This window comes from Taeniopygia guttata, chromosome 36 (genome assembly GCF_048771995.1).
Source record: "Taeniopygia guttata chromosome 36, bTaeGut7.mat, whole genome shotgun sequence".
Classification (NCBI taxonomy): domain Eukaryota; kingdom Metazoa; phylum Chordata; class Aves; order Passeriformes; family Estrildidae; genus Taeniopygia; species Taeniopygia guttata.
The window spans coordinates 396,108-403,943 of record NC_133061.1 but is presented as its reverse complement, the minus strand read 5'-3'; the positions used below and the strand labels follow the sequence as shown (position 1 = coordinate 403,943).

The 7,836-nt window shown below is 40.6% G+C and overlaps 1 long non-coding RNA gene across 1 annotated transcript; it reads right to left on the bottom strand.

Annotated features, from left to right (window-relative positions):
- Nucleotides 1-571: 571 nt before the first annotated feature.
- Nucleotides 572-6,503, bottom strand: LOC140681499 (uncharacterized). The gene is made up of 3 exons (XR_012052619.1): nt 6,119-6,503; nt 3,109-3,233; nt 572-740 (listed from the first exon to the last, which is right to left on the bottom strand). It is a non-coding gene; the product is annotated as an uncharacterized lncRNA (long non-coding RNA).
- Between the last annotated feature and the right edge of the window lie 1,333 nt (nt 6,504-7,836).

The following is a 7,836-nucleotide window of genomic DNA, read 5'->3' as shown; positions in this document are numbered from 1 at the left end:
CCCAAAATTCCCGAATTTCTCCCCAATTTGCCCAAAAATTGATTTTTCCCCCCCAAAAAATTCCCAATTTTGTTTTTCCCTAAAATTCCTGATTTTTTACCCCAAATTTTTCATTTTACCCCAAAAATTCTCCCGAAATTCCCAAAATTTTCCCAATTTCCCCCCAAAATTCGGCCCCGAATTTTCCGTCGATCCCAAAATTCCCAATTTTCACCCCAAAATCTCCAATTTTCCCCCCAAATAAATTCCCCAAAATTTTTTGATTATTCCCCAAAATCTCCCCAAAAATTCCCAATTTTCACCCCAAAATCCCCCCCAAAATTCCCAAAAAAATCCCCAATTTTCACCCCAAAATCCCCGAATTTCCTCCCAAAATTTTGGATTTTCCCTCAAAAATTTTTGACCCAAAATTCTCCGAATTTCCCCCAAAATTCCCCCAAAATTCCCAAATTTTCCCCAAAAATTCCCAAAATTTTTTGACCCAAAATTCTCCAAATTTCCCCCAAAAATTCCCCCAAAATTTTGGATTTTTTCCCCCAAATTCCCCCAATTTTTTCCCTCCCAGTATAAACCAGTCCAAACCAGTATAAACCAGTATAAACCAGTATAAACCAGTATAAACCAGTAAAACCAGTACAAACCAGTATAAACCAGTATAAACCAGTAAAAACCAGTATAAACCAGTATCACGCCCCCTGTTGGACGCTCAGCCTGAGGAGGGAACTCAGCACCCACTGCACCTGCCGGGACCAGTTCAAACCAGTATAAACCAGTTCAAACCAGTTCAAACCAGTATAAACCAGTTCAAACCAGTATAAACCAGTTCAAAGCAGTAAAACCAGTATAAAATCCCTTTTTTCCCATTTTTTCCCCATTTTTTCCCATTTTCCCCCCATTTTTGGGCTCCCAGTTCCTCTCCCAACCACAAAATCCCAGTTCAAACCAGTATAAACCAGTTCAAACCAGTAAAACCAGTATAAACCAGTAAAAACCAGTAAAACCAGTAAAACCAGTATAAAAATCCCATTTTTTCCCATTTTTATCCAATTTTTAACCCTTTCAACCCCTCCCAGTATCCCCAAATCCCCTCCCAGTTTGTCCCGGCGCCCTCCCAGTATAAACCAGTAACCCCCAGTCCCAAACCAGTTCAAACCAGTATAAACCAGTAAAAACCAGTACAAACCAGTATAAAAACCCCAATTTTCCCCCATTTCCCCCCATTTTTAACCCTTTTTTTGCCGTTTTTCCCGTTTTTTCCCCATTTTCCCCCCTCCCAGTCCCCTCCCAGTCCCCTCCCAGTATAAACCAGTAACCCCCAGTCCCAAACCAGTATAAACCAGTTCAAACCAGTTCAAACCAGTACAAACCAGTATAAAAATTCCATTTTTCCCCTATTTCCCCCATTTTTAACCCTTTTTTGGCCATTTTTCCAATTTTTTCCCCATTTTTCCTCCTCCCAGTCCCCTCCCAGTATAAACCAGTAACCCCAGTCCCATCCCAGTATAAACCAGTATAAACCAGTAACCCCAAATCCCATTTCCGCCATTTTTCCCCATTTTCCCCCATTTTTTCGCCGTTTTTCCCCATTTTTTCCCCGTTTTTCCCCATTTTTTCACCATTTTTCCCCATTTTTCCCCATTTTCCCCCCCCCAATCCCTCCCAGTATAAACCAGTCCAAACCAGTAACCCCAAACTCATTTCCCCCATTTCCCCCCATTTTTAACCCTTTTTTCACCGTTTTTTCACCGTTTTTTCACCGTTTTTTCCCATTTTTTCGCCGTTTTTCCCCATTTTTTCACCGTTTTTCCCCATTTTCCCCCTCCCAGTCCCTCCCAGTATAAACCAGTCCAAACCAGTAACCCAAACCCCATTTCCCCCATTTTTAACCCTTTTTTTCCCCATTTTTCACCATTTTTCACCATTTTCCCCGTTTTTCACCGGTTTTTTCCCGTTTTTCACCCTTTCTCCCCCATTTTTTCACCGTTTTTCCCCGTTTTTTCCCCATTTTCCCCCCTCCCAGTACAAACCAGTACAAACCAGTAACCCCAAACCCCATTCCCCCCATTTTTAACCCTTTTTCCCCATTTTTTCACCGTTTTTCCCCATTTTTTCACCGTTTTTTCCCATTTTTTCCCCATTTTTCCCATTTTTTCCCCATTTTTTCCGTTATTTTCCCCATTTTCCCCCCTCCCAGTCCCCTCCCAGTATAAACCAGTCCAAACCAGTACAAACCAGTACAAACCAGTAACCCCAAACCCCATTTCCCCCATTTTCCGCCATTTTTAACCCTTTTTTCCCCCATTTTTTCCCATTTTTTCACCGTTTTTTCCCATTTTTTTCCATTTTTCCCCCATTTTCCCCCTCCCAGTCCCTCCCAGTCCCCTCCCAGTATAAACCAGTATAAACCAGTAACCCCAAACCCCATTTCCCCTCATTTTTAACCCTTTCCCCCCCATTTTTCCCCGTTTTTTCCCATTTTTTCCCCATTTTTTCACCGTTTTTTCCCGTTTTTTCCCGTTTTTTCCCATTTTTTCACCATTTTTCCCCGTTTTTCCCCATTTCCCCCCCTCCCAGTCCTTCCCCAGTCCCTCCCAGTCCAAACCAGTACAAACCAGTCCAAACCAGTAACCCCAAACCCCATTTCCTCCATTTTCCGCCATTTTTAACCCTTTTTCCCCCATTTTTTCCCATTTTTCACCATTTTTAACCCTTTTTTTGCCGTTTTTCCCGTTTTTTCCCCATTTTCCCCCCTCCCAGTTCCCTCCCAGTCCTCTCCCAGTATAAACCAGTACAAACCAGTAACCCTAAACCCCATTTCCCCCATTTCCCCCCATTTTTCCCCATTTTTCCCCATTTTTCTCAATTTTTCCCATTTTTTCACCATTTCCCCCCATTTTCCCCCTCCCAGTTCCCTCCCAGTATAAACCAGTCCAAACCAGTATAAAAAAATCCCCATTTATTCCCATCTTCCCCCATTTTTCCCCATTTTTTCACCGTTTTTTCCTGTTTTTTCACCGTTTTTTCCCGTTTTTTCCCCGTTTTTCCCCCATTTTCCCCCTCCCAGTCCAAACCAGTCCCTCCCAGTATAAACCAGTCCAACCCAGTTACCTTGCAGAGCGTCACGGTGGCCCCGTAGCCGACGCTGAGGAGGAAGAGGCTGATGAAGACCCCGAGGGTGTCCCAGGGGTCCCCCCCGGGCTCCTCCCGGCACAGGTCGGGGGGCAGCTCCAGCCCTGGGGGGGAAATCCCAGTTCAAACCAGTATAAACCAGTTCAAACCAGTATAAACCAGTTTGAGCCATTTCCCACCATTTTATCCCATTTTTTCCCATTTTTTCCCATTTTTTCCCATTTTTTTCCCATTTTTTCCCCAATTTTCCCCCAATTTTTCACCATTTTTGGTGCCTCCAGTTGTTATCCCAGCCACAAAATCCCAGTATAAACCAGTATAAACCAGTTTAACCCTTTTCCCACCATTTTGCCCTTTTTTTTGCCATTTTTCCCAATTTTTCCCAATTTTTCCCATTTTCTCCACAATTTTCCCCCATTTTTGTGCTCCCAGTTGCTCTCCCAGACCCAAAATCCCAGTTCAAACCAGTACAAACCAGTTCAAACCAGTTTGAAACATTTTCCCCCATTTCTTCCCATTTTCCCCCATTTTGGGCCATTTTTTCCCATTTTTTCTTATTTTCCCCCCATTTCCTTATTTTCCCCCCATTTTTTCCCAATTTTCCACATATTTTCCCATTTTACCCCATTTTTTCCCATTTTTTCCCAATTTTCCCATTTTTCCCCATTTTTCCCATTTCATTCCAATTTTTTCCTATTTTTCCTTATTTTCCCCCCATTTCCCCCATGTTTTCCCCATTTTCCCATTTCCCCAAATTTTTCCCCATTTTTTCTCAGTTTTCCCCCATTTTTCCCCATTTTCCCCCATTTTTTCCCATTTTTTCCCTAACTTCCCCCCATTTCCCCATTTTTCCCATTTTTTTCCTATTTTCCCTCATTTTTTCACCATTTTCCCCCAATTTTGGCCATTTTATCCCAATTTTCCCCCATTTTTTCCCATTTTTCCAATTTTTTATCCCATTTTTTAAACATTTTTCCCATTTCCCCCCCATTTCCCCCATTTTTCCCATGTCCTCCATTTTCCCACCATTTCCCTAATTTCCCCCCCATTTTTTCTCATTTTCCCCAATTTTTTCCCATTTTTGTCCCATTTTTCCCCATTTTTTCCCATTTTTGGTTCCTCCAGCTGCTCTCCCAGCCACGAAATCCCAGTTCAAACCAGTATAAACCAGTTTAACCCATTTTCCCCAATTTCCCCCATTTTCCCCCATTTTCCCCCATTTTTTCCCATTTTCCCCCATTTTCCCAATTTTTTCTCATTTTTACCCCATTTTTTTTACCATTTTCCCCCATTTTCCCAATTTTTCCCATTTTCCCCATATTTCCCATTTTTCTCCATTTTCCCCCCAGTTTTTCTCATTTTCCCCAAATTTTTCCCATTTTTTTGCCATTTTCCCCAATTTTATCCCAATTTTATCCCAATTTTTCCCACTTTTCCCATTTTCCCCCAATTTTTCCCATTTTCCCCCATTTTTTCCCATTATTTCCCATTTCTCCATTTTCTTCCCATTTCCCCCATTTTTGGCCATTTTATCCCAATCTTTTCCCATTTTTCTTATTTTCCCCCCATTTCCCCCATTTTTTCCCATTTATTCTAATTTTTCCCCATTTTTTCCCAATTTCCTCAATTTTTTCCCAATTTTTCAATTTTACCCAATTTTTTCCCATTTCTTCCCCACTTCCACCATTTTGTCCATTTTTTCACAATTTTCCCCATTTTTTCCCATTTCCCCAAATTTTTCCCAATTTTCCCGATTTTTCCCATTTTCCCAATTTTTACCCATTTTCCCCCAATTTTCCCAATTTTTCCCCAATTTTATCCTATTTCCTCATTTTCCCCCATTTTTCCTCATTTTTCCCATTTTTCCCCATTTTTTTCCAATTTCCCCCATTTCCCCCAATTTTTCCAATTATCCCAAATTTTTGCCCATTTCCCCCCATTTTTTCACCATTTCCCCCCAATTTTGGCCATTTTATCCCAATTTTTTCCCATTTCCACCATTTTTCCCACATTTTTTCCCCATTTTTTCCCATTTCCCCATATTTTTCCCAATTTTCCCCATTTTCCCATTTTTTTCCATTTTTCCCCATTTTTTCCCCATTTTCCCCATTTTCCCAATTTTTCCTATTTTCCCAAAATTTTCCCATTTCTTCCCATTTTTCCCATTTTTGGCCATTTTATCCCAATTTTCCCCCATTTTTTTCCTATTTCCCCCATTTTCCCCATTTTCCCATCCTGACCGAGGGGTTGATTGAGTGTGAGGGGTTAATTAGGAGTAATTATGTTAATTAGGGGTAATTAGGTTAATTAAGGGGTTTTTAATGGGAGCGCCGAACTCGACGTTAATTAACGACCCCAAATCCTTTAATTAATGAGCCAAAATCCCAATTTTTTCCCGAAAAATCACCAAAATCCACCCAAAATCACCTTTAATTGACTAATTACCCACTAATTAACACTAATTAAGACTAATTAGCCACTAATTACCACCTTTTAATGACCAATCCCAGTCAATAAATGAAAACCCCTAAAAACACCCCAAAAACCCCAAATTTCACCCAAAAATCCCCAAATTTTCGCCAATAAACCACTTTTAATAGACTAATTACCAACCAATTATGACTAATTACCACTAATTACTGCTAATTACCCACTAATTACCACAGTTTTGTGACCAATCCCAGTCAAGAACCCAAAACTTCTCAAAACGACCCAAAAACCCCAAATTTCACCCAAAAATCCCCAAATTTTTGCCAAGAAACCACTTTTCATTGACTAATTACCAACTAATACCAACCAATTAAGACTAATTAGGACTAATTAAGACTAATTAACCTAATTATTCCACCAAACCGTCTCGAAACCCCAAAAAACGCCCGTAAAAATCCCATTTTTCGCCCTAAAATCCCCATTTTTTCACCAAAAAAACTCCGGTTTTCGCTGACGATCCGCCTTTAATGAGCCAATTAACGCTAATTAACCTAATTACCGGGGTTTCTGTGCACGCTGCGCTGCAGGAAGCGCATGGGCAGCCCCTCGTGCACCGCTCTTCCCGTCCCACTTCCGGGTTAATTAACGCCCTCAGCCCTTAATTAATGAGCCCGGAACCGCCCCCGCCGCTAATTACCCGTCCTGAGCGAGGGGTTGATTGAGTTGGAGGGGTTAATTAGGGGTAATTAGGTTAATTAAGGGGGTTTTTAATGAGGGGAACTGAGCTGAGAGCGACGAACTCGACGTTAATTAACGACCCCAAATCCTTTAATTAATGAGCCAAAATCCCAATTTTGCCCCAAAAAACCCCAAATTTTCGCCAATAAACCCCTTTTAATTGACTAATTACCCAGTAATTACCACTAATTACCACTAATTACCACTAATTACCACTAATTACCCACTAATTACGATGGTTTTATGACCAATCCCAGTCAAGAGCCCAAAACCCCTCGAAACGCCCCAAAATCCCAAATTTCACCCAAAAAACCCCAAATTTTCCCCAAAAAACCCCAAATTTTCGCCAATAAACCCCTTTTCATTGACTAATTACCCAACTAATTAAGACTAATTACCACTAATTAAGACTAATTACCACCTTTTTATGACCAAACCCAGCCCAGAACCCAAAACCCCTCGAAACGCCCCAAAATCCCAAATTTCACCCAAAAATCCCCAAATTTTCGCCAATAAACCTCTTTTCATTGACTAATTACCAACTAATTAAGACTAATACCAACTAATTAAGACTAATTAACCTAATTACCAAGGTTTCATCAACCCAACCCAATCCAGAACCCAAAACCCCTCGAAACGCCCCAAAATTCCCAAATTTCACCCAAAAATCCCCAAATTTTCCCCAAAAAACCCCAAATTTTCGCCAATAAACCCCTTTTCATTGACTAATTACCAACCAATTAAGACTAATTACCACGAATTACCACTAATTACCCACTAATTAGCACAGGTTTATGAGCAATCCCAGCCCAGAACCCAAAACCCCTCGAAACGCCCCAAAAACCCCAAATTTCACCCAAAAAACCCCAAATTTTCCCCAAAAAAACCCAAATTTTCGCCAATAAACCCCTTTTCATTGACTAATTACCCACCAATTATGACTAATTACCACTAATTACCACTAATTACCCCCTTTTTATGACCAAACCCAGTCAAGAACCCAAAACCCCTCGAAACGCCCCAAAAACCCGAATTTTCACCCAAAAAACCCCAAATTTTCCCCAAAAAACCCCAAATTTTCACCAATAAACCCCTTTTCATTGACTAATTACCAACTAATTAACACTAATTTCCACTAATTACCACTAATTACCCACTAATTACCACCTTTTTATGACCAACCCCAGCCCAGAACCCAAAACCCCTCGAAACGACCCCAAAAATCCCAAATTTCACCCTAAAAACCCCAAATTTTCCCCAAAAAACCCCCAATTTTCGCCAATAAACCCCTTTTCATTGACTAATTACCCACCAATTATGACTATTTAAGACTAATTAAGACTAATTAGCCACTAATTACCACCTTTTTATGACTAATCCCAGTCAAGAACCCAAAACCCCTCGAAACGCCCCAAAATCCCAAATTTCACCCAAAAATCCCAAATTTTCTCCAAAATACCCCAAATTTTCGCCAATAAACCCCTTTTCATTGACTAATTACCAACCAATTATGACTAATTACCATTAATTACCACTAAT